The sequence below is a fragment of the Triticum dicoccoides genome, chromosome 1B (genome assembly GCF_002162155.2).
Source record: "Triticum dicoccoides isolate Atlit2015 ecotype Zavitan chromosome 1B, WEW_v2.0, whole genome shotgun sequence".
NCBI lineage: Eukaryota > Viridiplantae > Streptophyta > Magnoliopsida > Poales > Poaceae > Triticum > Triticum dicoccoides.
This window is the reverse complement of record NC_041381.1, coordinates 47,102,699-47,120,031: the sequence shown is the minus strand read 5'-3', so window position 1 is coordinate 47,120,031 and position 17,333 is coordinate 47,102,699. Positions and strand designations below refer to the sequence as shown.

General features: G+C 42.7%; 1 pseudogene; it reads right to left on the bottom strand.

Moving 5' to 3' along the window:
* Positions 1–10,343: 10,343 nt before the first annotated feature.
* Positions 10,344–17,333, bottom strand: part of LOC119350094 — a 40,162-nt pseudogene continuing 33,172 nt past the window's right edge.

Here is a 17,333-nt window from a genome sequence, read left to right as displayed (position 1 = left end):
GTCTGTGGGAGGTGGTGGTGGTCGCCGGCGAGTACTGTGTCGACGGCGGCCCTAGCTCCGGTGGACGGCGGTTCGGGCAGTCGTGGGTCTCGTCGGAGAGTGCTGCGGAGATGAAATTGAGGAGGGGGTTAGGCTTGCGGTAGCATGAGGGGGTAGTTGACGTGATTAGGGCGCCGGAGATGGCCTCACCGGAGTGAATCGTGGTGGAGGACGAGGCGGAACGGGGCGGCCGGAGCCGGGGAAGAGGACCCCCTCGAGGTCCCCCTGGTGGCCTGGCAGGGTGCTGGTGAGGAGCAAAGGGGGTGTGTGCTCGAGGGCGGGCTCGGGAGCCCTTTATATAGGCGGTCCGAGGCGGTGGCCGAGAACGGGGTTCTCCGGCGAAGTTTACGGCGGCGCAAGGCATTGGTCGGGGTGGTTTAGGGGTTGAGCACCGTCATGTGGGTCCACTGACTCCGTTTTGATGCTAAGCGCATCGGGATATGGAGTTTAAGGGGGAGCTCAACGGAACGGGGCGGCGCGGGCCCGTCGGCGGCAGGGAGCGTTCTCTGCGTGTGCTGCGCCACGGAGACGGTGCCGCATGCGTGCGCTAGCGAGGGGGTGTCCACGTGGAGCCACCAGGTCGCTTGGGCGGCGCCGAACGGCGTTGAGCCGCCGTTCTACTCCCGTTGGCCGTTACAGCGCTACGGCCGCCGCAAGACACGCCGGCGCAGGCGGGCCAGGGCGCCACCGACGCCAGGAAGGCGCCAAGCGCGCGTGTGAGGCTCTGGACGAGCAAGCCTGGCCGTGAGCTACGTGACAAGTGCACTGTGAGCTCGTGACTGAAGTCACTGACGAAGATCGACACTGAATTCTGAAGTTAACTGAATATGACTTGAACAATGCATGCAAGGTGTTCGATAGAATGTTTCAGGCATGTAGGGATTTTTCTTTGAGTTGGTTTTTGGTGGAGGGGCCTCTCATTGCACCTAGAGGCTGCCTGAATATGTGTGGAATTTTTGGAGGGGTGTAGATATGAATTTCACCAAATTTGGCAAATCTGGTCCAAACATGCAGTGGATGAATTTTGAAAAATTTGAACAGGAGAAGAGTGGATCAAGATGGTTCTGGGTTGTGGGTTCAAGGGACTATCCAGGGGTGTTGAGTTGAGGTCAAAACTCAAGAGCATTAGGGTACTTGCTTTGTAATCCACCTAGGTTCAAAAGAGGAGACAAAATTATTTTGGGGAAGAAAATAGTTGGAATAAAATCCACAAATGGATTTTATTAGGTTGGACAGAATGTTTGGGTTGCACCAAGGTGGGAGGAGGGGTTCTTGGGAAAATTTTACCATAGGAGGTAAAATTTTGAAAGATCCAAACCAAATAAAAGCCCAAACTAAAAAGGGGTTTTCTTTTAAAAAGAAACTAAATCCAAGAAAATATTTTTGAGAAGGCAAACCTAGAAGATGGTTTTTAGGAAGGGTTTAAATGACCTTCTTTCAAACCAAGCAAGGCTCTTTTGAAAAACAAACCACCAAAAATTTTGGAGTGTCACACGAGCTCGATCGCCGCAACCTGGGGGGTGAACGCATGCCAAGCCAGCGTGTGCTTCACCCACCGCTGGAGCCGTGAGCGGCCTGACCGCTTGCGGCTGCGTCCAGCGGAGCGAGAAGTCGATACGGGCGCCGACTGATACGAAGTAGACCGCTGCCGGAGGAGGACGCCTCGAGCACTCGCGCAGAAGTGTGATGAACCTCGGATCGGCAGTGCCTCGACATCGAGGGGGCCTCCTGGAGCCAGGCCGAATCGTCGGCGACGAACGTGAGCGCTCCGAGTCAGAACTCGTGGCCCATGATCAAACCGCCGTCGGAAACGATGTTGATGAAGACTGAAGAAACTGCAACCTCGCCGGAAGTCGCCAAGATGCTTTGTCTCACGGTGGGCGCCAACTGTCATGGTACTAAGACTGGCAGTAAGAATAGGGGGTACGTAGGGGGAGGCAAGGCCCTAGCTACGGTGAGGTTGTACGAAAGTGTTTACGAGTTCAGGCCCCTCTCGGAGGTGGCCCTACGTCTCGGTGCCCGAAGGCGGTCGACTCGATTTCAGTATATGCATGTGTGTTACAGGTGGTGTGAACCCTTATCCCAGAGGAAGGGGTGGCTTATATAGAGTGAGCCAGGACCCCAGATCCCCTCCGTTACAGAGGGTTCAATGTACATAATGGAGGGGCGTTACTGATAACGCCAGCCATAAGTGCCATCAATGTCCATGAAGACTAGAGAGTAAATGTCCGACCGTTGTAGTTTCGTCTGACTCCTGGTCTCCATAGGTCGAGTGGTTTCTAGTGTGGTCGAGTGGTCCTGAGAAAGTTGGGGTATCCGAGTGATATGGTTGGTCGAGTGGTCTAACACTCGATGTCTTCCTTGGGTACTCCCTGTTATCTCTTGAGCTTCTTTGCTTCTGGGATAGTGACCTTGGGTAGGGAACGTAGGTCAGGCGTATGACCCTACCCTAGGTCTATATGCTCATCAATGATCTCTCACTAAATTTCAAGGTACAAGTGCTCTCCCAGAGTATGCACCGTTGTGAAAGTTCGTCGTGCCGAGACACCATGTAATGATCGGGTGTCATAAGCTCTATGTTCACATACAACGGGTGCAAGCTAGTTTTGCACACGCAAAATACTCGGATTAAACTTGACGAGCCTAGCATATGCAGATATGGCCTCGGAACACTGAGACTGAAAGGTCGAGCGTGAATCATATAGTAGATATGATCATCATAGTGATGTTCACCATCGAAAACTACTCCATCTCACGTGATGATCGGACATGGTTTAGTTGATTTGGATCACGTGACCACTTAGATGATTAGAGGGATGTCTATCTAAGTGGTAGTTCTTAAGTAATATGATTAATTGAACTTTAATTTATCATGAACTTAGTACCTGATAGTATTTTGCATGTCAATGTTGTTGTAGATCAATGACCCGTGCTACTGTTCCTTTCAATTTTAATGCGTTCCTTGAGAAAGCTAAGTTGAAAGATGATGGTAGCAATTACACGGACTGAGTCCGTAACTTGAGGATTATCCTCATTGCTGCACAGAAGAATTAAGTCCTGCAAGCACCGCCAGGTGCAAGACCTGCTGCAGGAGCAACACCAAACGTTGTGAATGTCTAGCAGAGCAAAGCTGATGACTACTCGATAGTTCAGTGTGCCATGCTTTACGGCTTAGAACCGGGAATTCAACGACGTTTTGAACGTCATGGAGTATATGAGATGTTCCAGGAGTTGAAGTTAATATTTCAAGAAAATGCCGGATTGAGAGATATGAAGTCTCCAATAAGTTCTATAGCTGCAAGAGGAGGAGAATAGTTCTGTCAGTGAACATATACTAAAAATGTCTGGGTATAACAACCACTTGATTCCGCTGGGAGTTAATCTTCCTGATGATACTGTCATTGACAGAATTCTTCAATCACTGCCACCAAGCTACAAGAGCTTCATGATGAACCATAATATGCAAGGGATGAACAAGACAATTCCCAAGCTCTTCGCAATGCTAAAGGCTGTGGAGGTAGAAATCAAGAAGGAGCATCAAGTGCTGATGGTTAACAAGACCACCAGTTTCAAGAAAAAGGGTAAAGGGAAGAAAGGGAACTTCAAGAAGAACGACAAGCAAGTTGCTGCTCAAGTGAAGAAGCCCAAGTCTGTACCTAAGCCTGAGACTAAGTGCTTCTACTGCAAAGGGACTGGTCACTGGAAGCGGAACTGCCCCAAGTATTTGGCGGATAAGAAGGTTGGCAAGGTGAACAAAGGTATATGTGATATACATGTTATTGATGTGTACCTTACTAATGCTCGAAGTAGCACCTGGGTATTTGATACTGGTTCTGTTGCTAATATTTGTAACTCGAAACAGGGACTATGGATTAAGCGTAGATTGGCTAAGGACGAGGTGACGATGCGCGTGGAAAATGGTTCCAAAGTCGACGTGATCGCAGTCGGCATGCCACCTCTACATCTACCTTCGGGATTAGTTTTAGACCTGAATTAATTGTTATTTGGTGCCAGCGTTGAGCATGAACATTATATCTGGATCTTGTTTGATGCGAGACAGTTATTCATTTAAATCTGAGAATAATGGTTGTTCTGTTTATATGAGTAATATCTTTTATGGTCATGCACCCTTGAAGAGTGGTCTATTTTTATTGAATCTCGATAGTAGTGACACACATATTCATAACATTGAAGAAAAAAGATGCAGAGTTGATAATGATAGTGCAACTTATTTGTGGCACTGCCGTTTGTGTTATATTTGTGTAAAGCGCATGAAGAAACTCCATTCTGATGGACTTTTGGAATCACTTTATTATGAATCACTTGGTACTTGCGAACCATGCCTCATGGGCAAAATGACTAAAACTCCATTCTCTGGAACAATGGAGTGAGCAACAGATTTGTTGGAAATCATACATACTGATTTATGTGATCCAATGAATATTGAGGCACGCGGCGGGTGTCGTTATTTTCTCACCTTCACATATGATTTGAGCAGATATGGGTATATCTTCTTGATAAAACATAAGTATGAAACATTTGAAAAGTTCAAAGAATTTCAGAGTGAAGTGGAAAATCATCGTAACAAGAAAATAAAGTTTCTACGATTTGATCGTGGAGGAGAATATTTAAGTTACGACGTTGGTCTTCATTTGAAACAACGTGGAATAATTTCGCAACTCACGCCACCCGGAACACCACAACATAATGGTGTGTCCGAACATCGTAACCGCATTTTATTAGATATGGTGTGACTTGTGATGTCTCTTACTGATTTACCGCTATCATTTTGGGGTTATGCTTTAGAGACGGCTGCATTCACGTTAAATAGGGCACCATCTAAATCCATTGAGACGACGCCTTATGAACTGTGGTTTGGCAAGAAACCAAAGTTGTCATTTCTGAGAGTTTGGGGCTACGATGCTTATGTGAAAAAGCTTCAACCTGATAAGCTCGAACCCAAATCGGAGAAATGTGTCTTCATAAGATACCCAAAGGAAACTGTTGGGTACACCTTCTATCACAGATCCAAAGGCAAGACATTCGTTGCTAAGAATGGATCCTTTCTAGAGAAGGAGTTTCTCTCGAAAGAAGTGAGTAGGAGGAAAGTAGAACTTGATGAGGTAACTTCACCTGCTCCCTTATTGGAAAGTAGTTCATCACAGAAATTAGTTCATGTGATCCCTACACCAATTGGTGAGGAAGCTGATGATAATGATCATGAAACTTCAGATCAAGTTACTACGAAACCTCATAGGTCAACTAGAGTAAGATCCGCACCAGAGTGGTAACGTTATCCTGTACTGGAGGTCATGTTACTTGACCATGACGAACCTACAAACTATGAGGAAGCGATGATGAGCCCAGATTCCACAAAATGGCTTGAGGCCATGAAATCTGAGATGGGATCCATGTATGAGAACAAAGTGTGGACTTTGGTTGACTTGCCCGATGATCGGCAAGCCATCGAGAATAAATGGATCTTCAAGAAGAAGACTGACGCTGATGGTAATGTTACTGTCTACAAAGCTTGACTTGTTCCGAAAGGTTTTCGACAAGTTCAAGGAGTTGACTACGATGGGACCTTCTCACCCGTAGCGATACTTAAGTTTGTCTGAATATGTTAGCAATATCTGCATTTTATGATTATGAAATTTGGCAAATGGATGTAAAGACTACATTCCTGAATGGATTTCTGGAAGAAGAGTTGTATCTGATGCAACTCGGAGGTTTTATCAATCCAAAGGATGCTAACAAAGTGTGCAAGCTCCAGCGATCCATTTATGTACTGGTGTAAGCCTCTCGGAGTTGGAATAAACGTTTTGATAGTATGATCAAAGCACATGGTTTTATATAGACTTTTGGAGAAGCCTATATTTACAATAAAGCGAGTGGGAGCTCTGTAGCATTTCTAATATTATATGTGGATGACATATTATTGATTGGAAATGATATAGAATTTTTGGATAGCATAAAAGGATACTTGAACAAGAATTTTTCAATGAAAGACCTCGATGAAGCTGCTTATGTATTGGGCATTAAGATCTATAGAGATAGATGAAGACGCTTAATTGGACTTTTACAAAGCACATACCTTGATAAAGTTTTGAAGAAGTTCCAAATGGATCAAGGAAAGAAAGGTTCTTGCCTGTGTTACAAGGTGTGAAGTTGTGTCAGGCTCAATGCCCGACCACTTCAGAAGATAGAGAGAAAATGAAATATGTTCCCTATGCTTTAGCCATAGGCTCTATCATGTATGCAATGCTGTGTACCAGGCCTAATGTGTACCTTGCTATTAGTTTAGCAGGGAGGTACAAAAGTAATCCAGAAGTGGATCACTGGACAGCGGTCAATAACATCCTGAAATACCTGAAAAGGACAAAGGATATGTTTCTCATTTATGGAGGTGACAAAGAGCTCATCGTAAATGGTTACGTCGATGAAAGCTTTGACACTGATCCGGATGACTCTAAGTCACAAACCGGATACATACTTATTTTGAACGGTGGAGCTGTAAGTTGGTGCAGTTCTAAGCAAAGCGTCATGGCGAGATCTACGTGTGAAGAGGACTACATAGCTACTTTGGAAGCAGCAAATGAAGGATTCGGGATGAAGCAGTTCATATCCAATCTAGGTGTCATACCTAGTGTATCGGATCCAATGAAAATATTTTGTGACAATACTGGAGCCATTGCCTTAGCGAAGGAATCCAGATTTCACAAGAGAACCAAGCACATCAAGAGGTGCTTCAATTCCATCCATCATCAAGTCTCGGAAGGGGACATAGATATTTGCAAGATACATATGGATCTGAATGTTGTCGACCCGTTGACTAAGCCTCTCTCACGAGCAAAACATGATCAGCACCAAGACTCCACGGGTGTTAGAATCATTACAATGTAATCTAGATTATTGACTCTAGTGCAAGTGGGAGACTGAAGGAAATATGCCCTAGAGGTAATAATAAAGTTGTTATTTATATATTTCCTTATATCATGATATATGTTTATTATTCATGCTAGAATTGTATTAACCGGAAACTTAGTACATGTGTGAATACATAGACAAATAGAGTGTCACTAGTATGCCTCTACTTGACGAGCTCGCTAATCAAAGACTATTAAGTTTCCTAGCCATAGACATGAGTTGTCATTTGATAAACGAGATCACATCATTAGGGAATGATGAGATTGACTTGACACATTCCGTTAGCTTAGCACTTGATCGTTTAGTATGTTGCTATTGCTTTCTTCATGACTTATACATGTTTCTATGACTATGAGATTATGCAACTCTCGAACACCGCAGGAACAATTTGTGTGCTACCAAACGTCACAAGATAACTGGGTGATTATAATGATGCTCTACAGGTCTCTTTGATGGTGTTTGTTGAGTTGGCATAGGTCGAGATTAGGATTTGTCACTCCGGTTGTCGGAGAGGTATTTCTGGGCCCTCTCGGTAATGCACATCACTATAAGCATTGCAAGCAATGTGACTAATGAGTTAGTTACGGGATGATGCATTACTGAACGAGTAAAGAGACTTGCCGGTAACGAGATTGAACTAGGTATTGAGATACCAACGATCGAATCTCGGGAAAGTAACATACCGATGACAAAGGAAACAACGTAAGTTGTTATGCGGTTTGACCGATAAAGATCTTCGTAGAATATGTGGGAGCCAATATGAGCATCTAGGTTCCTCTATTTGTTATTGGCCGGAGACGTGTCTCGGTCATGTCTACATAATTCCCGAACCCGTAGGGTCCGCTCGCATAACGATCGGTATTATGAGTTTATGTGTTTTGATGTACCGAAGGTAGTTCAGAGTCTCGGAAATGACCACGAACATGACGAGGAGTCTTGAAATGGTCGAGACATAAAGATTGATATATTGGACGACTATATTTGGACGTCCTAATGGTTCCGGGTGAGTTCGGGCATATACCGGAGTACCAGGAGGTTACCGGAACCCCCCGGGAGGTATATGGGCCTTATTGGGCGATAGTGGGAGAGAAGAAAGCGAGACATAGAAGGGGGCGCGCCCCCCTCAAGCCCAATCCGAATTGGGTGGGGGCCGGCCCTCCCTTTCCTTCCCCCTCTCTCCCCCTTCCTTCCACTCCTAGTCCAACTAGGGAAGGGGGGGGATCCTACTCCCGGTGGGAGTAGGACTCCCCATGGGGCGCGCCATAGGAGGGTCGGCCCTCCCCCTCCTCCACTCCTTTATATACGGAGGAGGGGGGCACCCCATAGACACACAAGTTGATCATTGATCTCTTAGCCGTGTGCGGTGCCTCCCTCCACCATAATCCACCTCGGTCATATCGTTACAGTGCTTAGGCGAAGCCCTGTGCCGGTAGCTTCATCATCACCGTCATAACACCGTCGTGCTGACGAAGCTCTCCCTCGACACTCTGCTAGATCGTGAGTTCGTGGGACATCACCGAGCCGAACGTGTGCAAATCGCGGAGGTGCCGTACTTTCGGTACTATGATCGGTCGGATCGTGAAGACGTACGACTACATCAACCGCGTTGTCATAACGCTTCCTCTTACGGTCTACGAGGGTACGTTGACGACACTCTCCCGCTCGTTGCTATGCATCACCATAATCTTGCGTGTGCGTAGGATTTTTTTTGAAATTACTGCGTTACCCAACAGAAATAATTGCTACTCTCATTTCAGGTAAAATTGAGTAGGAATAGGAGTAGGAATGAATGTCAGAAAGGAGTAGATCATGGCCATTGAAAATTTTACCCCAGCCTTACTTTGAACTCACTCTCATTTTTGTACTTCATTATTCCCATAAGAGGGTCACTTTCACCTGTAACTTGACATGATCAAGTACACTGTGCACATGTCTATTTCTATTTGAATCTTCGGAATGTCCAAAAATTTAAACACTATGGTATGACTGAACAATCTAAACTGTTTGACATAATTTGATGTAAATAAAATACTTCAGTCGTTCTTAGTTTGCAAATCTGCAGTAGTGCTTCAAAAAACACTATGGGAAATGACTTGAATGGAGAAATGTTGAGATACCAACCTGCTAGCTGAAAAGTGCGGCATGCCGGCATGAGAGTGACTGATACCCTCACACATCTTTTTTCAATAGCCTTTCTTTAAAACAATCTGATGGAAAAAAAACATTCAAGGACACAAGTCATATTACTGTAGGGCTCATATTACTGTAGAAAAGAGAACATAGAAGAAGAGAGCAAAAATATGGAGGGCACAAGAGGAGTATACTACAGTAGCTCTCCTCTTGTTGCAAGTCCTACACTAAACTACTAAAACTACAGCTTGCAAGCACTACTGCTTGCAAGTCCTAACATAACAGCAGCAATCATCATCATTACTCCAAGTATCCAAGATGGAGTAATTAATAGAAAATGCAAGATAACCTAAGAGAGCAAGATGGAGTAATCCAAGAAAATTAATTGAAAATTGCTGAGTAGTGTTGTGTGCAAGTGCAAGTACTCAAATTTTGTTTGAGTAGCAAATCTTGGAGTACCGGAGGACAAATGTACTCAAGGCAAATTAAGCAAATGTACTGCCATTAGTTTTCATTCCATTCTGAAAACTACTCTAGTTCACAAATTAAGCAAATCTTGGAGTATTGAAATAATCCAAGCTAAATGTACTCCAAGCAAATTAAGCAAATGTACTCCAAGAAAATTAAGCAAATGAACTGGAGTAGAAATAAATTCAGAATATGTTCCAGTCACAAAAGAACATGGCAAGTTGTTTTTATTCCATTATGAATATGTTCCTGTCACAAAAGAGTTGACAATAAGGCGCCCACTTAACATGGTGATGCACGCTAAACATAAGAACCATCATCACTTGGTACACACACCAGTTCAGATTACACATGATAATTAATTAGGCGCAGTAACTAATTAACCCCAACAGCTATCTTAGTAAGGTGCAGTAAAAACTCCTACTGCTACTGCATCTTTACCAACCAAATTCAGTGACGGAGCTAGTCCATTTTACTCCAAATTCAGTATGCAAAATTAATAGTAATCCATACAGCGGCTTCATACTCCAAATTGCTACTCCAAATTCTGTATACAAAACTCAATATGCTGCTACTCCAAATTCAGTTTGCAAATTAACAGTAACAGTACTTCAATGGAGTACAGTTGCTACTTCAAATTAACAGTGGGTTCTTGCTAAGCATATTGTACTCAAATTAACAGTAGAACTCAAATTAGCAGCAGCATTCGTAGGTGACAACACAAAACAGCAGCAGCATTCGTATGAGTAGAAAACGAACACATACTGGTTCAGATTGAAAGAGCTTAGCTAGCTCAGCTCAAATTGAAAGAGCAACAGCTCGAAGCAGAGCTCGGCAGCGACAGAGAGCGTAGCTAGCGCCCATCTTGCTGCCGCTCTTCCAGGCCTGGGAGGTCTTCTTGCTGCCGCGATGCGGGGGATGCTGGTGAACTCGTCCTCGGTGAAGGCGGCATCGTTGCTGGCGAACACTATGTGTGCGCGGGGCGAGCAGCGAGCGGGCCCCATGGGCACGGCGGTCGAGGCACAGGCGGACGCACAAGGCCCCGGCATCGTCGGCGTTCTGGACGAGCTCCCACAGCGCGGTGGTGCCCTCTGGGTGGTTGGCCAGCACCTTGCGGATGCACCGCGCCAGGTCCACCCACAGCCCGAAGTCCTCCAGTAGCATCCCACCCGGATCTATGTCGCTTTGTCGCCGGCGTCGGTGCACGCGAATCCAATGCCTCCGCCGCCCAGAAGCTCGTCGCCGGCGCCTAAAAAATCAAGCTTTTGACCTTCGGATTTTGGATTTCTGATGGTGGGAGGAAACGGGGTGGCTCGGTGGTGCGAAGAAACAGAGGAAGCGGGGTGGCTCGGCGGCGACAATGGCGAGGAGAGGCCGGCGACGACGCGGTCTGGAAGGAGCGAGAGAGGGGTGGGTGAGAGGGGAATGAGAGACTGAGCTCGAGTGGGTGAGAGCGATGGTGGGAGGGCATTTCTGGAAAGTGAAAAATTCTCGTAGCGTTACGAATTTGCACGTCAAACCCTTAAACGACTAACATTTCGGAACGGAGGGAGTACATCTTTTGATCAATTGGTGCTTTATATGCAACAAAGGCGTCTTCTATTAGATGTCAGGCCTCACCAGAGGAACACGACGGGAAATGAGGCAATTTGTTGCAGCACCTATTTTTCGCCAGTGTGTCAAAAAACTTCGGCTAAGTGTAGTAAGACCTTTCAAGCCTGATTTGTCTGGTACCCGACACTATCGTTCTTGGCGTGGAGTTCTGTGGTAGAACGTTCTGAAGAAAAAACAACTATCGTTCGTCCAGATGGACGCAATGAGCCCACCTAGTTTCCGATCCCTCTCGTTCCCATCAACAAAGGGGAATCCACCTCTCTCTCTCTCTCCCTCTCTCCCTCCCTCTCTCTCTTCCATGTGCGTCTATCAGAACCACTGATAGCTACTGCCTGCCTGCTTTGGGCCTTCAGGGTGCAGCAGAAAGCAATATATTTCAGTCCGCTAGCTAGGAGACATTATTAATAGGGGGTCTTTACCGAGTTTCACACTCGGTAAAAGGGGGTCTTTGTTAAACTGCATAGTGTTGGTCGTAGAGGTTGCATACGACCTCGGATGAAGACGGTCCGAAAATCAAGGTTGTTCATTTTGACGAGACGAACAATTTCCATGTTGAGAACTTTTTCGTTTAGGCCATATTAATTATACTTTTTGGCATGCCAAATGTTAATGTAATCTCAAATGACCAAGGTGATGGCCATATTCATTGCATGGTTTATTATAATGGTCCCAAATTAGACACATAGGTGAATCTTGATATTAGAGACAATGTTGCCAAATAAAGTTTCCTACTTTTTTGTACAAAAAAATCAATTTTCATTTCCTAAGTGTCAAAAATGGGTGTTTTTTGTGAAGCAAGTACAAAAATCAGGGTGCAAAATGGCATCACTCCAATTATCACAGTAAGTAGACCATATTTTATGCACAATTCACAAGTTTCATTGATTTTCTAGTTTTCTAGCTACTTTCGCACATTTAAATGACTTTATGTCAATATTTCGAAAGTAATTCAAATTTGCACTGCAAGTGTGTGATAGCTCTATCATAAAAGTTAGCAAAACAAAATAGGTACACAAGTAGTCATTATATGGGAGAACCACTTAAATTTTTAAATAGCCATGCCAACCATTTTGACCCCGTTTTGGAAAAAATGAAAGAAAAAGAATACAAGTTTCAAAAATGCAATCCTTTCACATTGAGTTCTTTTATGTGTACTAATTAAGAGGGAAAATGCCAAACTTTCAATATAACTAATTTGAAAAAAAAACTTCACAAAACGGTCTATCGTATATGAACATTCATGATTTTCAAGTCAAAGGAGCAAGGTGATGATCATATTCATTGCATAGTTTATTATAATGTTTCCAGATTAGAGACATAGGTGCATCTTGACATTATAAACAATGTTGCCAAATAGAGTTTCCTACTTTTTTCTACAAAAAATTAATTTTCATTTTCTAAGTGTCAAAAATGGGTGTTTTTTGTGAAGCAAGTACAAAACTCAGGGTGCAAAATGGCACCACTCCAATTATCACAATGAGTAGACCATATTTTATGCACAATTGACAAGTTTCATGGATTTTCTTAGTTTTCTTGCTACTTTCGCACATTTAAATGACTTTATGTCAATTTTTCGAAAGTAATTCAAATTTTAACTGCAAGTGTGTGATAGCTATGTCATAAAAAATTAGCAAAACTTATTTTTAGGTACACAAGTAGTCATTATATGGGAGAACCACTTAGAAATTTGAGAGATTCAACCTCTTGTTATGAATAGCCATGTTAACCATTTTGACCCGCTTTGGAAAAAATGAAAGAAAAAAGAATACAAGTTTAAAAAAATGCAGTCCTTTTGCATGGTGTCCTTTTATGTGTACTAGTTGCAAGGAAAAATACCAACTTTCAATATAACTAATTTGAAAAAAAATCCTTCACAAAATGGGCTATCGTGTATGAACATTCATGACTTTCAAGTCAAAGGACCAAGGTGATGGTCATATTCACTGCATAGTTTATTATAATGTTCCCAAATTTGACACATGGGTGCATCTTAACATTACAAACAATGTTGCCAAATAGAGTTTCCTTATTTTTTCCACACAAAAAAATCAACTTTCACTTTGTAAGTGTCGAAAATGGGTGTTTTTTGTGAAGCAAGTACAGAAACGAGGGTGCAAAATGGCACCACTCCAATTATCACCATAAGTAGACCATATTTTATGTGCAATTACCAAGTTTCATGGGTTTTCTAGTTTTCTAGCTACTTCCACACATTTAAATGACTTTATGTTAAATTCCCGAAAGTGATACAAATTTGGACTACAAGTGTGTGATAGCTCTATCATAAAAATTAGCAAAATATATTTTTAGGTACAACAGTAGACGTTATATGGGAGAAGCACTTAGAGTTTTGAGAGATTCAAACTCTTGTTATGTATAGCCATGTCGACCATTTTGACCCCTTTTTGGAATTTAGGTGTAGTAAATAAAATTTAGGTATTTTAGGTGTATTTAACACAATTCTAGGTTGATTTGTTCTGAAGTGGACATGTCATATTTTGAACATGTCACATTTGTTGTTATTTTTTAGTTAAAGCATTTATTCCTGAATCGACATCGATGATGCCTATCCCGCATCCACGTCGTCGACTCGTCGGAGGAGGCCTGCTTGATCAGAGGGGCCATGTCCGGGACTGAGCTCCGTCGGGCTGGTACTGGGAGGTGCTACCTTCCGGGGGCGCAGCTTGGTGAGGAGCCAGCCCGTCGTTGACCCGAACCTTCTTTGGTGGCGGTCGCGTGGGCTACTGATGATGCGGAGGCTTACGTCCCCCGTGGAGGTGGTACGTCATCGTGTCAGCGAGGACGACGGGCACGTCCTATCGCTACATGGTTGCGTTGGAGGGCAGGTTCGCCAATACATGGTAGGTTCTTCAGGGTTCTCACTGGAGCTACGATGCTATGATGGTTCCTTCTCTTTGGGTGTCCACTTCCAGCACCGATACCCGTCGTTCACTAGGGTTGTAGCTGTATTAGTAATATTATATGTATAATACTATTCGAGATGTATTTGTGATAATATTCGACGATGTACGGACGCAAGAGATGATTTAGTTTTCCTTATTGAATGCATGCTAATTTGAATACTAATTTTGAAATATTTAGTTTTGCTTATTAGTGATAATATTGGACGATGTACGGAGCTTCTGAATCATCCCCGCCGTCGTCCCCGTCACCGACCCCCTGCGACCTTGAGGTGACCATTAAGTTTGAATGCTCATATGATATAGATATAAAGCATTGAAATACAATGACCATCAAGTTTGAATGCAGTGACCATCAAGTTTGAATGCAAATAGGATATGTGCTTGCCCAAGTGGGTATGTTTGCAGGTAACACCTCCGAGTGGCCTATGTTTTGCCGGAATATTGATTAATTTCCGTTCCGATAAATTTCAGGTGCTCAATATGTTCTATTTAGCAGGTCATTCCAAATTTTTCCGTGAATTTTGGCATGACTTGTGCTAGAATATGTAGGAAATATCGAGTGGCCTTGATTTTCTTGAAAGATAATTAAACAACATTTCAGGTTGACTTTAAGTCTGTCGAGGCTCCATACATGACAATCAAAAAATGAGTAAGGGAGAAAGTCTGCACCATATAAGAGAGAGGAAGAATCCTAACTGTAGTCGTGGGGGTCGTTTCTCCTTCTTCTCCTTGTGCTAGACCTTTTCTATGCACTAAGGAAAGGAGGAGCAACGACCATCACCGACGGTCGAAAAATTAGTGAGGGAGTGTGTCCACCATATATGAGAGAATAAGAATGCCGACTGTTGTCGTGGGGGTCGCTTCTCCTTCATTACCGTGTGCTAAACATTTTGGTTTAATGCACTCGGGGACGAAGGGACACTAGTGCAGAACCGGCCTTTAGTGCCGGTTCGTAACGGGCTTTAGTGCCGGTTCGCCAACCGGTACTAAAGAGTGGGGACTAAAGGTCCCCTCCCTTTAGTACCGGTTTGTCACGAACCAGCGCTAAAGTGCCACCACGTGGCACGAGCCAGGCCCGTTTGCATGGAGAGCATTAGTACCGGTTGGTAACACCAACCGGTACTAAATGTTTGGGTGTTTTTTTAGTTTTTCTTTAATTTTGTGTTTTCAATTCAATTTAGTGAATGTTTTAAATTATAATGAGTTCTTAAATCATTAGGTGAAAGTACCGCGGATTAGTTTCGACTGGATGCATTATTGGATATCTCTACTAGCTAGCTAGCTAGAGTATATGCCATATCCATATTATACTTGATCAACTATAATATATACGGATATGGCATATACTTGATCACTTAGGTAGGATCCATCCAGCTGAAACTAATCTGTGGTTTCTTTCATTAAATGATATAATAATTAACTAGCTATCTAATCACCACCAGCACTACTAGCTGAAAGAAGAAACATTCACTTGTACCAGAAGCAAAAATATTATCGATCGAGTTCAACATGATTGTCATGATATTATAAGCGTTCATATATAACACCACAAAAACAAATCACTTAAGTTCAGAACGAAAAACACGGACATGAAAGGACAATTACTAATTAAGAGCAGCATGAAGAACTAGCTAAATCACTCCTGCTAGCTACTCTCTCTCTGGTAAAATAGCATAGAACATGTATAGCTCTCCTGATTGATCATACTGGAGCATGCCGATGAACCTGTCTCCTAATCGTGGGCTGCGCTTCTCATTATTGCCCCCTAGTACTTCTCTGCGATCATTAACAATTTTCCTCTAATCTTTCACTATTAAGCATTCATCGCTTCTAGAAATCCTGAATGCATTCATGTGCAATGCAGAATATCTTGGCCGTAAGCTAACAATTGACATCTGACCTTTAGTATCGATCCCCTGAGGCACAACTGTCATCGGGAGTTCCTGTTGAAGAACATTGTATAGTACTTAATTAATATACTTAGCAATGAAAGTTTAGCAAAAAAAAATATGTATGCAAAATATGCACTGAGGACAAATAATAAATATCTTACCATCATTCCTAAATAGATGTGACCGTAGTTCAATACCATCACTATTGGTCGCACGTTTTGAGTACTAACATTTCTAAGTGCAGGAAGAAAATTTGTCTTGACAGTATGAAGATCCTCAAGCCATGAAACATAATGACTTATCTCCTCGCAGTTTAGTTCAGATCCGGGGCAGTAGTAGGTCCTGTCTACCAAGCGCCGGACATGTCTGGTTGAATGGAGATAAGGCTTCAATAGAAATTAGTTGTTGGTTATTTTTGAATAAGCAATATCAAAGACAAAAATATAGTTGAGAAGAACCCACATAATGGTAGAACTGGAGGCGTCTGCACATCGACCCATATGTCTCTATTACCTTCAATATCATCTTCCGGACGAATATCGAAGGTGATAACCATACCAGGCTCAAATGCATAAGCCTTGCATAGGGCTTGCCAAGTTTTGCATTCAAAATAGGTGTATGTATGTGCATTGTATACTTTGACGTTGAAAGTATAATCATCATGCTCAGTTTTCAGGTAAGCTCTCTTTACCTCCATAGTTTCCATATCTTTGAAATCTATCTTATCCAAGACAAAAATTCTTGCATGGCACGGGATGCGCTAGTAGAATAGTGAAAATTAAAAATTATAAGTCAGGCAAATGAAGCATATATAAGTCATGCTTAATTACGAAAACAGACTTGTCGTTGTGACTTACTGTATCGAATTCGAAATTCTCATCCAGCTTGATGCTGAATCGCCTACCATCAACAAGGAAATTTATGTCGCACTGGCTGCGCTGGTCTTCACAGTATTCGCACATAATGAAATTTTTTTCGTCGTCAGACGACATTTCCTATGTTCATATTAGGCAAAACATTAATCACTTACCAATTTAATTAATTGAACTACTTCTATTAATTCAACTAAGCATTTACTAAAAATAAACTAGTTATATTAATTCAATTAGTTCAAAACATTTACTAAAAATAAACTAGTTCTATATATATATTAATTCAACTAGTTCAACTAAACATTTACTAAAAATAAACTAGTTATATTAATTCAACTAGTTCAAACTAAGCATATACTAAAAATAAACTAGTTCTATATATTAATTCAACTAGTTCAACAAAGCATTTACTAAAAATAAACTAGTTCTATATATATATATATATTAATTCAACTAGTTCAACTAAA